This window comes from Aedes albopictus, chromosome 1 (assembly GCF_035046485.1).
Source record: "Aedes albopictus strain Foshan chromosome 1, AalbF5, whole genome shotgun sequence".
Taxonomy (NCBI): domain Eukaryota; kingdom Metazoa; phylum Arthropoda; class Insecta; order Diptera; family Culicidae; genus Aedes; species Aedes albopictus.
In genome coordinates this window covers 225,662,216-225,675,891 of record NC_085136.1, presented here as the reverse complement: position 1 = coordinate 225,675,891, position 13,676 = coordinate 225,662,216, and the positions used below count along the sequence as shown (strand labels likewise).

The following is a 13,676-nucleotide window of genomic DNA, read 5'->3' as shown; positions in this document are numbered from 1 at the left end:
AGATAGATATTGTCGCGCTTATCTTGGATTCTCAGCCAGCTGCGTTCGAAACGCGCAGCATCTGACCGCGCCAGACCGCGCTCGTATAGTTTGTACACGGTGTGCACCTTGGCTAAAACTGTTTTTGCAGCCGCCGGGTGGGAGCTGTCACTTATACTCAGCCACCTTGTACAATACAAGCTGGATCAATTAGCAAATTAAAAACTCCTTAGTTTTTGAAGAATTGATTGATAACAAATTATTTGTGGAGCTTTGAAATTTATATCTAATTTCGTCACATCATGTCGTTAGTCACGTTTCATTATCATGCAATTCGTCCATAATAATTCCGTAGAAATACAGCTTCTTATCATCTGCAAACATGTGGATACACCCGATTCTTTTTTTTGCACGGGTCTGGTTTTTGGTATAACTTAGTCAATTTTTAACCGTTTCTCATGAAATTTTGTACACAAGTAGACACCAATATTACTATCCGTGTACAGAATTTCATGAGAATCGGTCAAAAATTGACTGAGTTATACCAAAAACCAGACCCGTGCAAAAAAAAAAAATCAGGGGTATTACATACTTTCAAAGATGATGGAAGGCCGTTGAAAAATAAGGCTTACATCAATGGTCCTGAGACCAATCCTTGTGGCACTCGCGATAGAATACCAATCGGACTTCAATGATTTCCTTTAACTTCCACAATTTGAAAGCGGTTATTCAAATAGGATTTACTCAATGAAACAGAATCTCAACTGAAATCAAATCAAAGTGTGATAATCTGTGCATTAGTTCAAAATGAGAAACTCTGTTAAAAGCTTTTCAAAAACCAATCAATAAAATAAAAAAAATAGCAGAAGGTTATTTTTTTACCAAAATGTTGATGGACATCGTCATGCATTTTGAGCAAATTTCGAAGCAGATATCGAATAGGTGCTTTCGACTAGTGGGGGAATTTCTTGTTTAACTGCTGAAAATAAAAACATTATTTGAGATCACCAAGCAAAGCGAACGAAGAATTGCTTTAGTATGCATACTAACATGTTAATTGTTGTGTTGTATCATGTAAGGTTAAATATGTGCTTTTAACACTTATTTTTTATTTCACAAATCTGACAATCTCCAGAAATGCACACTAACGCCACGAAGCGGTGACATTTCCAATCACAAGACTACTACATAACTGTGCCATAGGCAGGAACTTCCTTAATGGTGAGGAACATTAGATAATTATTTAATAACACATGTCAAAATGTTCTAATTTAATTACTCGCTTGCACCAACAGAAGGTGAAATACCACTATTTTCACTGTTTAAGAGCCATTAACTATCTCTACAACTTTGATTAAGATACGACACCTATTCTGGTCTGAATCATGAGATAAAGCCAAAATGCCGAGCAAATTCTTGAGTTACAATTATAACTTAATTATATCCACTTTTGTTATTATATCCTAAGATGACGTCATTGTGATCAATTGAACATTTTTATGTGACGTCATATTTTCTCTCCCATGTACGTTGGACAAATGAGTCTATTTATAGATCAGCCGCCAAAACGAAGAACCACTTGATCATATACCACCCTTCACTTCAAGTGATGAAATAGCCTCATTGATAAAGGCGCCGGATTTCAGATGGAGGCTGGCGTCCTTGGTTCGATTCCCGTCTGGGTGAGGGTTTTTTAAATACTACGTGGGGCAAGTTTTTTATACAAAAAACTTTTCGCTAAAAATAAATAACACTCTAAATAAAAATTACCCAAAAAATGAGTTAAAATTTACCCAACTCAATTTTTACCCAATATATTTATATCTGATTTATAACAAAATGTGTTATAATTTTTTGATCATTCCAATATTTATTATATCTCACGATGTTATAAATTTGTTAAAATTGTATCAACACCTGTTATAACCATGTTATTACTAGAGCAAGTTTAGTTATATTTTTTGTTATTTTAACACCTAACCGGCGAATTTTATAACTCATTTTGATATGAAAAATCTTTGAAATAAATAACTCAATCGGTTATAATTTTGTTATGCCTTTCTGATCGGGGAAGCTCTCAGTTAATAACTGTGAAAGTGCTCATAGAACACTAAGCTGAGAAGCAGGCTTTGTCCCAGTGAGGATGTTACGCCAAGAAGAAGAAGAAGAATGAACCATTACAGCAATGTTTTCAGTTTTCTGGACGCAGTTTTGAAAAAAAAAAATGTAACACTGCCCAGTAAAACCTGCCATGATCAGACGCTTTTAAACATGGCTATGAAAATCATTGTGCAGCTTGATGAAAAAGTATTATTAAAAACTATTTTCAAGCGGTAATTTATTAAGTTACAAACAAAAGTTGTACTCAACTCGGTGCAGAACTCGATTTTCACAACACTTGTCGTAATTATCCAACTCGGGAAGCCTCGTTGAATAAATGTACGACTCGTGCAGTAAAAATCTTCATTCTGCACCTTGTTGCGTAATAGTTAGCGTAGAGTCTAGCTCAGCGTTACGATCCATACAAAAATGTTTGGCTTTTCATACAAAAAGCGTTACATGGGGAGAGAAAGGGGGTATGAAATGGTCAATTTTTGCGTTACGTAACTAGTACACCATGCCTAAGCTATTTTTGTGTAGATGCAACTTTCTCACAGAAGAGGATCTGGGATCAGATCCCACTAATTGAAAAAAAAACTCCCAAATTGTGAGTTCTTTCCTCCGAAGGAAACTAACACCGTTGGTGTCGAAATAAAATCTCGATAATTATGGCAGACAAGGGTTAACACATGCACGGATAAATCAGCAGTACATCTTCTCAAACAATGGCAACATTTGAAAATAGTCACGCATGTGTCAACTTTGCCAGCCAATTTGCATCACAAACGTGTGGGGTTTTTATTTTTGCCACATTTGATGGCTCATTTGCAACACCTTCGCGTTGTGGAGCGAATACACGTTGTTTGAACTACTATTGTTTGTTTCCCCGCGTCATCCGGTATGTATAACCTTTGCTCTGAGGCATTTCGAACGAATTGTGCCTTCTTTTCGTAGTTTGTTTGTTTACTTTGATGATGCGGATGCCGTCACACCGTTGGGCTATTTCAACCCGGAATCACGGGCACAAAACCAGTGAAAACACTTAAAAAATCCATCCACGTTCGTCAGCAACCAGAGTCAGCGCAGTCGTCCAGCTGCTTGGTTTGCTTTTGCCCTGCCCATCAGAAATATCTGTGCGTTTGTATCTCTCTCCGATGGTGCTATCGTCATCGTCATCGGCAACACACGCCACGCATTTCGTCTTAGTGGTTGCCGAGGCCTGAGGATGAGCAGCGAGGAGGTAGTAGTTTCATGCTGAAAACGTATGAATATTTGCGCTTGCCAAATATGTGACAATATTGTTAATTTTAATATGAAGTTGAGGTTTTTTTTATCCGGAAAGCTCAGACCGACTAATGCTGGAAATTTCAAGGGGGATCATTGGTGAGATAAGTAAATAATAAAAAAAAGCGAGCCTTGTAAGCAACTGGCTCTAAAGCTATACATAGTAGTGGGTGGGTTGGTGTAGATATAGTGACGCTGAGGGAGGGCTCTTTCAGCTTCTGCTTCAGGTGCATGACTACAAATCAGAACTATGTTGAACGTGTCTGAGTTCGATTTCTATATTTTTAGTGTTGTCATAAACACTGAGCATTAGCACAGATGATGGTACAAATTATAGCTGCTACCCGAGTAGAGGAAAAGAGCTCAATAATAGCATATTTTGATATGGAGATAAAAAAAATGATATGGGTTTGATTGACATAAGAGATAAAAGATCTAAACATGAAATCAAAAATTTACTCCTGGAACATCATCATCAAATCATATTTAGATTTTGTAAGATCTAACCAATAGCAGCGAGCTATTCGTATGATCTTCAAATATCAAATTTTGATACTGTTCAGATGTTCCAGGAACATTTTTCAGGTATTATTTTCAGATCTTTTATCTCTTATATCAATCATACCAATATCATATTTTGATCGTCAGTATTTTACCTCTACTCGGGTACTCTGTGTTGTGATGGTCACAACAAATACATATTATGCAATTCAGTATCATAATTTACATTTTTTTAACTCATTTTGGTATCATATTGACCATTATTCCCGAACTGGTTCATTATGCAACTGAATGAACATAATGAAAAATAGTTGTATAATGTTCATAATGCAACTCATTTGAGTTGCATTATGAACATTGTGCAACTCAAATGAGTTGCATTATGAAAAAATCATTGCATAAAATTTTGTATGGAACTCGTTGCAAAACTCGATTTTTTCAGCACTTTTCGTATTTATCCAACTCGGCAAGCCTCGTTGGATAAATGTACGACTCGTACTGAAAAAATCAACTTTTTGCAACTCGTTACATAAATAACTATTAGAATATTATTGTTGCGCGTAGTTTGTATTTTGATTCAGAAGTCAAGATCAAACTGAATTACGACTAAATTTTGCATTGCTTTTGAGTATTCTTTTTTCAAACTACCATGTGTAAATGCCTATATGATAAAAGATTACGTAAAAAGTATATGTTACAGCAAAGGTTCCCAATCTTGACACCAGAAAAGTTTGGGAACTTATGCTGTACTCACCTACACTTGTACTTATTGTGGCATGCATCTTTGCTTCCGCAAGTTGCGCTTTTATCTGATTACCTAAAGTAGAAAAAATATGTTTGAATATTTTACATATTTTCAAAACATCGCGCGAATCTGCCTACTACACTCACTTCTGTTTAACACGATGGATGTGTCCGCACAAAACAAATTCGTGTAAAAAAATGTTCGTGTAATTTTGTGAAATCGTGCAAAAAAATCCAAGGTAAATTTTTTTACACGATTTGCCCTTCGCAAATGACCAAAATCGCGTAGAAAAAGTCGCGTAACTTCGATAAAATCGTGTAAAAAAAGTCGTGCAAAATAAAATCGCGTAAAAAAGTCGTGTAAATCAAGATTGAGAAAATGCAACAAAATTGGAAGATGAACTAAGATGGAACAAACCATGGTAAACGATTGTTAATGATTTTTGTGCTCTTTTGCCTTCTCGCACTTTAATCTCTTAAAAATCTCTTGTATATTTGAATTCATAACATTCTCTTTACAAAAACCTACAATTGTGCCCAACCCGTTATCGTTGGGCGGTAATCAGAATCGTAGAGTCTAATTTTTACGTTTTTACGGTGTTAAATGATCCGTTTTGACTTAGTTGCATACACTGTTCATTTGCATAATCTATTCGTTCTCACAAGTCTTTATAAATGTGAATTTCAACAATATAAATCTAATCCTTTAATACTTCTAAAATTTGAATCATAAATCACATAATTAAGATTTTGCGGCACAGATAAGAGAAATTTGGCAGTTAAGGTAAAATTTCCAATAAAATACAAATCTAACCGCGGTTCGATCTTCGAACCCCCAACGGTGAAAAGCAAATAACACCAAATTATCCGCCTAAAAACTTGTCTGCCTCCAAGTCTGATCTGTCACACACGGGGAAACCGGTTTCCTCTCTCTCCGTATCTCGAGTGTCCCCGAACCCCCCAGCTGGACTGGTTCGATCCCGTTGCCAAGCCGTGCAAAAAAAAGCATCTACTTCCTGCTTTTCGATCAGAAATTTGCCAACGAAAAATATTGTCTTTGCCAAAAAAGTGGCACTAATTCCATATGCTAACTAACAGCCTAAGACCGGTCGAGGCTGTGCTATACTCAGGTGTCATGGCCAACGGTCGCCCGGCCATGGCCGCTGTGTCCAGCCAAAGGTAAGCGAAGTATCACGCAAATCACACGTTGTTGCTAGGCGCGGAACCGCTCCCCCCTGAAGAAAGTGTGATCCCAGAGCGTGTGTTTGCAGTAGTCTTGAGAGAATCTTGGGCTTGCCGGCTGGCTGGCTGGCTGTCTTGCGTGTGTTTCTCATAATGACTTATAACAGGCTTGGGGGTATGCAAATAAGCAAATTTTGGGAATCAAAGACTAATATATTCGAACACCTGCGAGTTTTCACTCTTAAATTATGCGTTCTGACGAAGGTTGGTGAAAACTGATACACGTCAATACGGCATTCTATGCCTATTAATAGTAGCAGTTCTTAACGTCATTGACCAAAGCTGGGAATTATAAAGTAATAAAACTTTTTTATACCTATTAGACAAATTGCTTTCAAATCGCAAATCTGACCCATCTTTTCTGGGTTTTCTAGTCACATGCGACACTATGGGACAGTTATGCGATTGCAGGCAGTATAGCAGTCAGCTTAGTTCAGCTCAAGCAATCTTAATTGGCCATTTTAGATACGTTTGACTAACTTCAAATAAAACTAGCATCTAAAGTCTTTTTCTTCTTCTTTTTGGCTCGACGTCCCCACTGGGACTTGGCCTGCCTCGCTTCAACTTAGTGTCCTTCGAGCACTTCCACAGTTATTAATTGAAGGGCTTTCTTTGCCTGCCATTGCATGAGTTTGTATATTGTGAGGCAAGTACACTATGCCCAGGGAGTCGAGAAATTTTTTCCCGACCAGAACAGAAATCGAACCCGCCGTCTCCAGATTGGCGATCCATAGCCTTAACTACTAGGCTAACTGGAGACCCTTTAACATCTAATGTATCACAATCAATTTCTTAAACAGTTGTGAACAGATCAAAGTTCTTTTGATATTAACCGAAGATACGAATATTCAAAAAAAATCATGTATAATTTAGTTACATTAGGCCATTTAGAAGAAGAGATATGTTCAACGAGACCCAGATTTCAGTTTCCTACCGATTTTTTTGTGTTAGAAAAATAATAAAAAAAAAGTTGTTATATTTTTCGTATTTTTCAAGTATTTTCTGATGTAAAGTTGTTGAATATATTTTCACATATATGGTTAAATGCACTCGTAGACTATGTTAGATTGTTTCAAAACTTCGAAGAAACAAATCTTTATGTCTAATCACACTTACAATAGCAACCAGATCGATTCGCGAGTTGTACAAAATCTTTTCGAAATCTAATTGTGGTCCGTGGCTCCTAGTTTTACAACCACTGACTTCTAGCAATGATTCACATATCTTTTTTTTCTCAATAGATATCGATAGTTAACAACAATTTAAATGTCAAACTCCATCTCAGTCTAATTTCCCAAACAATAGAAAATCAAGTTCATCAAACTCATCCGCATCTTAAGCAGATGCTTTTAATTGCTCGCTCGTGTGCTGCGGACACTACTCTATACACGCGAATATATATTTGAAGGTTTCAAAATTCTAGTATCCGGGACCACATTCTCCACCCTGACCGCCGCCGTGGTGTGATTCAGATATACCTGATTAGCGTTATGTAAAGTTTCGTAACTAGCATCTAATCGGCATCGTACAGACAGATAGATACCGCGCCATTCCGGCTGTATGTTTGTTCAACTCGTGACCCTGACGCTCTGGGGACCAACCACCCGTTCATTGACAAGTCTACAACAACTTACCACAGCGACCAGGCGACCGCGTCCATTCCAACATTCCTCGGCCGCCACACGGGCCGAACGAAAAAAAAAAGTCATCAATGAAAAATCAGAAAACCGCATCGATAACCCAGCCAATCCCATATCGGCTCGGCGGTGGTTCTCCTCGCATAGAGTGTGTGCACCTATGATTCCGCGGCAAGTCTCTGCTGTCGTCATTTATTTATCTTATTTTACGAACCGATTAGCAACTCTTGAAACTTGGACTGATCGTCAATAGGGTGGCCTAAAATGTTTATCCAGATTTTTGCTCGCCGTGCTCATGAGTAATGATTCTTCCACTGTCTTGGTACTCCGTACATGCTCTTACGCTATATGGGTGTTTGTCGAAGTGCTGCTTCCACCTTTCCATCGCTTCAAGTATGTCCGTTTAGATGCTTTCGTTGTCCTTGCACATTTCGGCACGCGACAAGGAGCCTTTGCGGAAATTGTTTAGCTTCAGAATGAATTTCTCAAGTTGTTGCATACCTTGAGGGTGATCAATACTTTTTTTTCATATTTTGAAAATATACCAATTACCAGTTATCAGAAGGCCGGCTCCAGAAGCACGTTATTCTAAATTTCGGATATTTGAACCACATCAGCCTATTTTATTATCTACATGAGAGATAATTTTTAACTTTCTAACAGTGTTTAAAAGGCGAAGTGATAAATGAACCACTCGACAGTCCTTCTTCCCTTATGTTGCGGGACTTTTTTCTCTCATCGAGCATAATTCAGGAAGGAATACAAAGAGGATACTCCGATATAAACAAGCTGCGACGAGGAGCGAGCATCACTAAGTTTAACACTTTCTGATGCTCTTATTTTACAGTAAATACACGTTATTTTAACATTATTTATCCCTGTTTTCGCCCTAAAATCGTAATATACGATTAATTTAGTTGGCTTAATGATGTTGCAGGTCGCGTTGCCATAAAAATCAAGAATTACGACACTATTCCGATAAAAAAAATCTACAGCCGAATGCTTTGTTTTCATTAACGTCCCCGAGCATCCTCTCTCTCTTGAATGCGCTGTCGTATCGAATCGGGAAAGAGGACGAGTAGCATTTCGGGAAGTGTTCCTAAGCATGACGCTTTACGATTTGTTACATTCGTCGAGTGTAGAACAAGCAGAGTATAGACCACTCAATAGTTCGCGATAAAATTCCAAACACTGCTTTTTAATCAAAACATTTGTCTGTACTGCTTCCCTATGCATTTTTTTTTCAAAAAGATATTCAGGAATTCTTTCACCTCAAGGTGAAACTGGATGCATTTCCTCATTTTTTTTTAGTTTTTAGTTTTTGCTACACAACTGCGCAATATTTTCAAAATCAGTTTTCATGCATATTTAGAGTAAGGGTCAAGGTACCTGCTGATTTTTTTCCTGGTGAAAAAAATAATATCATTTCTACAAAAACAAAATTTTGATAAAAACATTTTTTGGAAAAACGAAAAACATTTTCCATCAGGAAAAAATCAGGAAATACCTTCACACAAGGTGAACTTCTTAGAGAATTTTAGGCAGAGCATATGGAGAACTCCCTGGCGGAAAGTCGTATTAAATTTATATGAAACATTTTCAAAATAGTTAAAAAAAATCCAAAATTTGAATTATTGTAAGAAATTGCTAGAGGAATAGCTGTATGATATATACATCCCAGAACTGGAAACTGCCTGGACAAACTTTCGAACATTTTTTTAATTTTTATAATTTGACAATGCAATTTGTATAAACAAAGTCAAATCCCTTTTAAGGATGGGCTTTGGGAATTTGAGGAATTACGATAAAAATTTCTCCGAGAAATCTTCACCGTATATATCCGACGGATTTCTATCAAAAAATTTACAAAGAAGTTTCAGCCCTTATAAATTCCTCCCAAATTCATACAGGTTTCCTGTAAAAGAACTGACTAGAAATTTGAATTTTGCTATAAATACCATCATATTTTATCTAATAATAGGACGCAACCAGTGAAGTACTAGATTGAAAGTAGCGAGCTGGATTTTTGTATGGTGAGATGATCAATACTCCATTTCTGCATTGAAATAGTGCAAACAGTGTACGCATTATGATTTCTTGCCTAATTTGATGCTGCTTGAGTAGAAGTTTGAGTAACTGTGTTCTTGAAGTTGCAAATTATAAATAATACAACAACACAGTTACCAAACTTTCGCTCAAACAGCATCAAATCAAAGTTTCCCCAAAAGGGGGCACGGAGAAAACAAAGAACCTAAATGTGAGTGTATTTCACCCAACTTCGGGATTGCGTACGGGAACCCAAATTTGAGTTCGTGGAAGCGATATTGATATGTTTTTTTTTTTACATTTGATCCCGTGTGACAAAGTACCTACCGACAAAGTTTTTTTATCCAACTGCTAGTTCAAAATACTCAAATTTGATTTCAGTGCTGTTTACTCAATTTTGGCTTCCCGCACCGAACTGTCAAAGTTGGGTTGCTTTGCTCTTCGCTCTCTGACAACAACAAAGATAGTGGATGAGAGAGGAGACAAAAAAACTCAAAAGTAACTTTAAAAATACTTAAATTTAGGTACTTGAGTTTCTCCGTGGAGGGATCGGAGATCTTCTTCAACCGCTTCTTCTTCTGCCAGCGTGTTCGCAGGCGCCTAAGAAGTCGCCGACTCTTACCTGGTTCCCTGTTGAATATTGTTTTCGCTATTTTTTCTTCCGACATTCGCACTACGTGTCCAGCCTACTGAAATCTGCTGCATTTTATACGTTTCACAATATTCGCATTCGCATCTTTGTACACTTGGGCTGCAAAACGGTGAGTCGATAAGGAGAGCGTCCAATATAGCTCTGGTCCTCACAAGTTCCTACCTCATGCTTCCACGGGTCAAGCGATGACAAAGACCGCCAGCTAAGTTGTGTGCTTAGCTGGTCTTTGTACCCTTGGTACAACTCGTGATTCATGCGTCTGTGTCACACTCCATTTTCTTGTTTTCCACCGAGAATAGGACACAATCGTTGAAGTACTAGAATTGAAGTAATGAGCTGATTTTTTGTATGTTGAGAAGGCCAATAGGACAGATCGGTGAAGTACTAGATTTGTAGTAATGAGCTGAATTTTAGTATGGTGAGAAGGCCAATTCTCCGTTTCTGCAATGAAATGGTTCAAAAAGCGTGGGTATTATGATTTCTTGCCTAATTTAATGCTGTTTGAGCAAAACTTTGAGTAACCGTGTTGTTGTTTTCTCCATTTCTTGCAACATAAACAACATAGTTATCCAAAGTTTTGCTCAAACAGCATTAAATTAGACAAAGAATCACAATACCCACGCTTTTTGAACCATTTCTTTGCAGAAACAGAGAATTGACCTTCTCATCATACAAAAAATCTGCTCATTACTTCAATTCTAGTACTACACCGAACGTGCCACATTCTCGGTTTCTGCAATGAAATGGATTAAAAAGCGTGGGTAGTATGATTCCTTGCTTAATTTGATAGTGTTAGAGCAAAACTTTGGGTAGCCCTGTTGTTGTTTTCTTCATTTCTGGCAATGTAAACAACACAGTTAGTGCAAGAAAACTTACAGAAGTTGAACATATGTTGAGTTCGTAGGAAGACTGCTTCAAACACATCCCCATCAATCACTACCTCAGCACCAACACCACTAGGCCTGTCTCTGTCTCTACCCACAATCATGTACTTCGTTTTGGTAGAGTTGATCGTCAAGCCTATCCTCGCTGTCTTTCTCCTCAGAGGAGCCTAAGTGTCCTCCACTGCCCTACGACCGATGCTGATGAGATCAATATCGTCCGCAAAGCCGAGGAGCATGTGCGACCAGTGCCATTCCTCTGCACGCCAGACCTCCTAATCGCTCCTTCGTGTGCAATGTTGAGCAGCATATTTGAAGGAGCACGAGGTAGACACTTCGTCTGCGATCCGAATACTTGATTTTGATGCATCTAACGTTGTGCGTATCGGCCTATTTAGTTTCACTGGAAAACTATGTTCTGACATTATCTGCCAAACTGCATTTCTTTTTACTGAATCGGTCAAATATTTGATCTATCGTTGATCGGCCCACACGAAAAAACAGCCTACTATTCGCCGACGAAGGACTCCTCAAGAGGTCTCAGTCATTCAACACGATACACTACTGTAGAAGGGCAATCCATCTATAATAAGCACTCTCTAGTTTATTCCTTTTCTTATAGATTGGACATACTGGTAGACAATTCTTCATTCTCCCAAATCTTTATAATAATCTGGTGGAATGGTTGATGTAGCTGCTCGTGCTTAAGAAGTTCGACCGGTATCTCGTCCTTCGCAGCAGCCTTGCTGCTTTTCTGCTCCTTAAGGGCCTTCTCACCTCATCCACTTGTTCCTCTGCTTGACTGTGATCCTAAAAAGTAATCCTGTTCCTGGGCGCTCCTTCACTGCTACCATTCAACAAATCTTCAAAGTGATCCTGGCTGCCACCATTGCTTTGTCTATCAGCTAATTTCCATCCCGGTCATTGCACATGGAGGGCACTAGCGCAGTCTTGTGCCGCGCTCCATTTACAGTTGCATAAAACCTTCGTATACTTGTCCGCATGTCATTCCTGTCCATACTTTCCTGCGCTTTAGTAATCACACTCTTCTCGTGCTGCCGTTTTAGACTGCGGTGGATTCGCTACTCTTCTGCTCTTGCCAACCCGTACCAGTCCCTTTTGAGCCGGGTACTGGCCACTAGCATTCGACTTCTGGTGGAATTGTTTTCGTTCATCACTCATTGGCACTCCTCGTCGAACCAACCATTACGTTGGCTTCGCTGAGTGAGCGCTGAGCTGTTGTTGTCACTGTTTCTTGGATAAAACCTCATATACTGTTGACATCTCCAGATCCGTTGGTCTCTCCTATCTTCCCGTCCAGCTTCTGATGTTACTATACAGCAACCCCTTCGGCTGACAAGCGTTGGATATTGAAACGCATCGTTCTGTTGTTTCTTGTGCTCGTGACGCTGGAAAATCGCGCCCGGATTTTTGCGGCCGCAAGGTAATGATCCGAGACAATGTTCGATCGTCTCTCTGTAGGACCTCACATCAATGATGTCCGAAGAATGTCGCTAGTCGACAATATTTAAATTGTTACAAATGTTATCTTCAAGAGTACTCTAGATTTGTTCAATTTGACCCCGGCCTACGGTACTCTCCGCAGGCCTTATCAAGGCTTACATAGAACTCATCTTTCATGTCATCGGGTTTATCGTTCGTTGGCGTATAGATGCGGATGTAGTTGAAAAGTTTACCCATCATCATCCTCAACACACAGATGCGGTTGCTTGTCGGCTTCAATCGAATAACTGCTTCCTTATCTGCTTCCCGATCACTATGAAGCCAACTCCTCGTTCTGCCTTATCACCACCGCTGTAGTAGATGTGGTACTTGAATGAAGTGTTGGTGGTGGCATCCACCGCTCGGAATTCGCTTTCTCCAGTTCAGGGCCAGCGTATCTCCTGGACAACTGCCACATTAATGCCGATATTCTGCAGTTCACCAGCCAGGAACCCAACACGTGAGGATTCAATAAAAGTTCTCACGTTCCAAGATCCGACTTTCCAATTGTTGTCCTTAAATCGTGGCCGGGTGTGTTGCCGTTAAATCAATCCGTTTGCTCTACTATTGCTTTTTTAATGTTTGAAGGTTTTTAGCAGGCTATTTCATCGAGGCCGCGTTGCCTACATGGCGCAGGAGGGGCTACTCCCTTAGGTTTAGCTGACGCGATACAACATTTCATACTCATCCGCTGGATTCCAGAACAGACGCGGTTTGAGCCACACCTCCTTGGTGAACAGATGCTCAGGACGTACCTCCCTAATCTAGCAGAAGTCAGAAGGGCCACAGTGCCCAGGCTGCACTACCAGCTAAGCACACAACTCTTAGCTGGCGGTCTTTGTCATCGTTTGACTCGTGGAAGCATGAGGTAGGAACTTGTGAGGATCACAGTTGGACGCTCTCCTTATCGACTTGTCGTTTTGCAGCCCCTGAAGTTCTGCTTTTCGATGTAATTTGGTTGATGTGAATCATCCCAAATGAATGTTGAGATGGTTCGTACAATTTCAAGCGGGTCACAATGTCAAGGGCTAAACTCCAGGATAGTTTGAAAGACCTTGACTGTATAATGTATATACTAAGATCCATTTGTCATCAAGCTAGTCCAAT

General features: G+C 39.2%; 1 protein-coding gene across 1 annotated transcript in view; it reads left to right on the top strand.

Annotated features, from left to right (window-relative positions):
* LOC109430221 (3-hydroxy-3-methylglutaryl-coenzyme A reductase) overlaps window positions 1-13,676 on the top strand; it is a 168,583-nt gene that overhangs the window by 86,928 nt on the left and 67,979 nt on the right. The gene's annotated exons all lie outside the window — the stretch shown is intronic.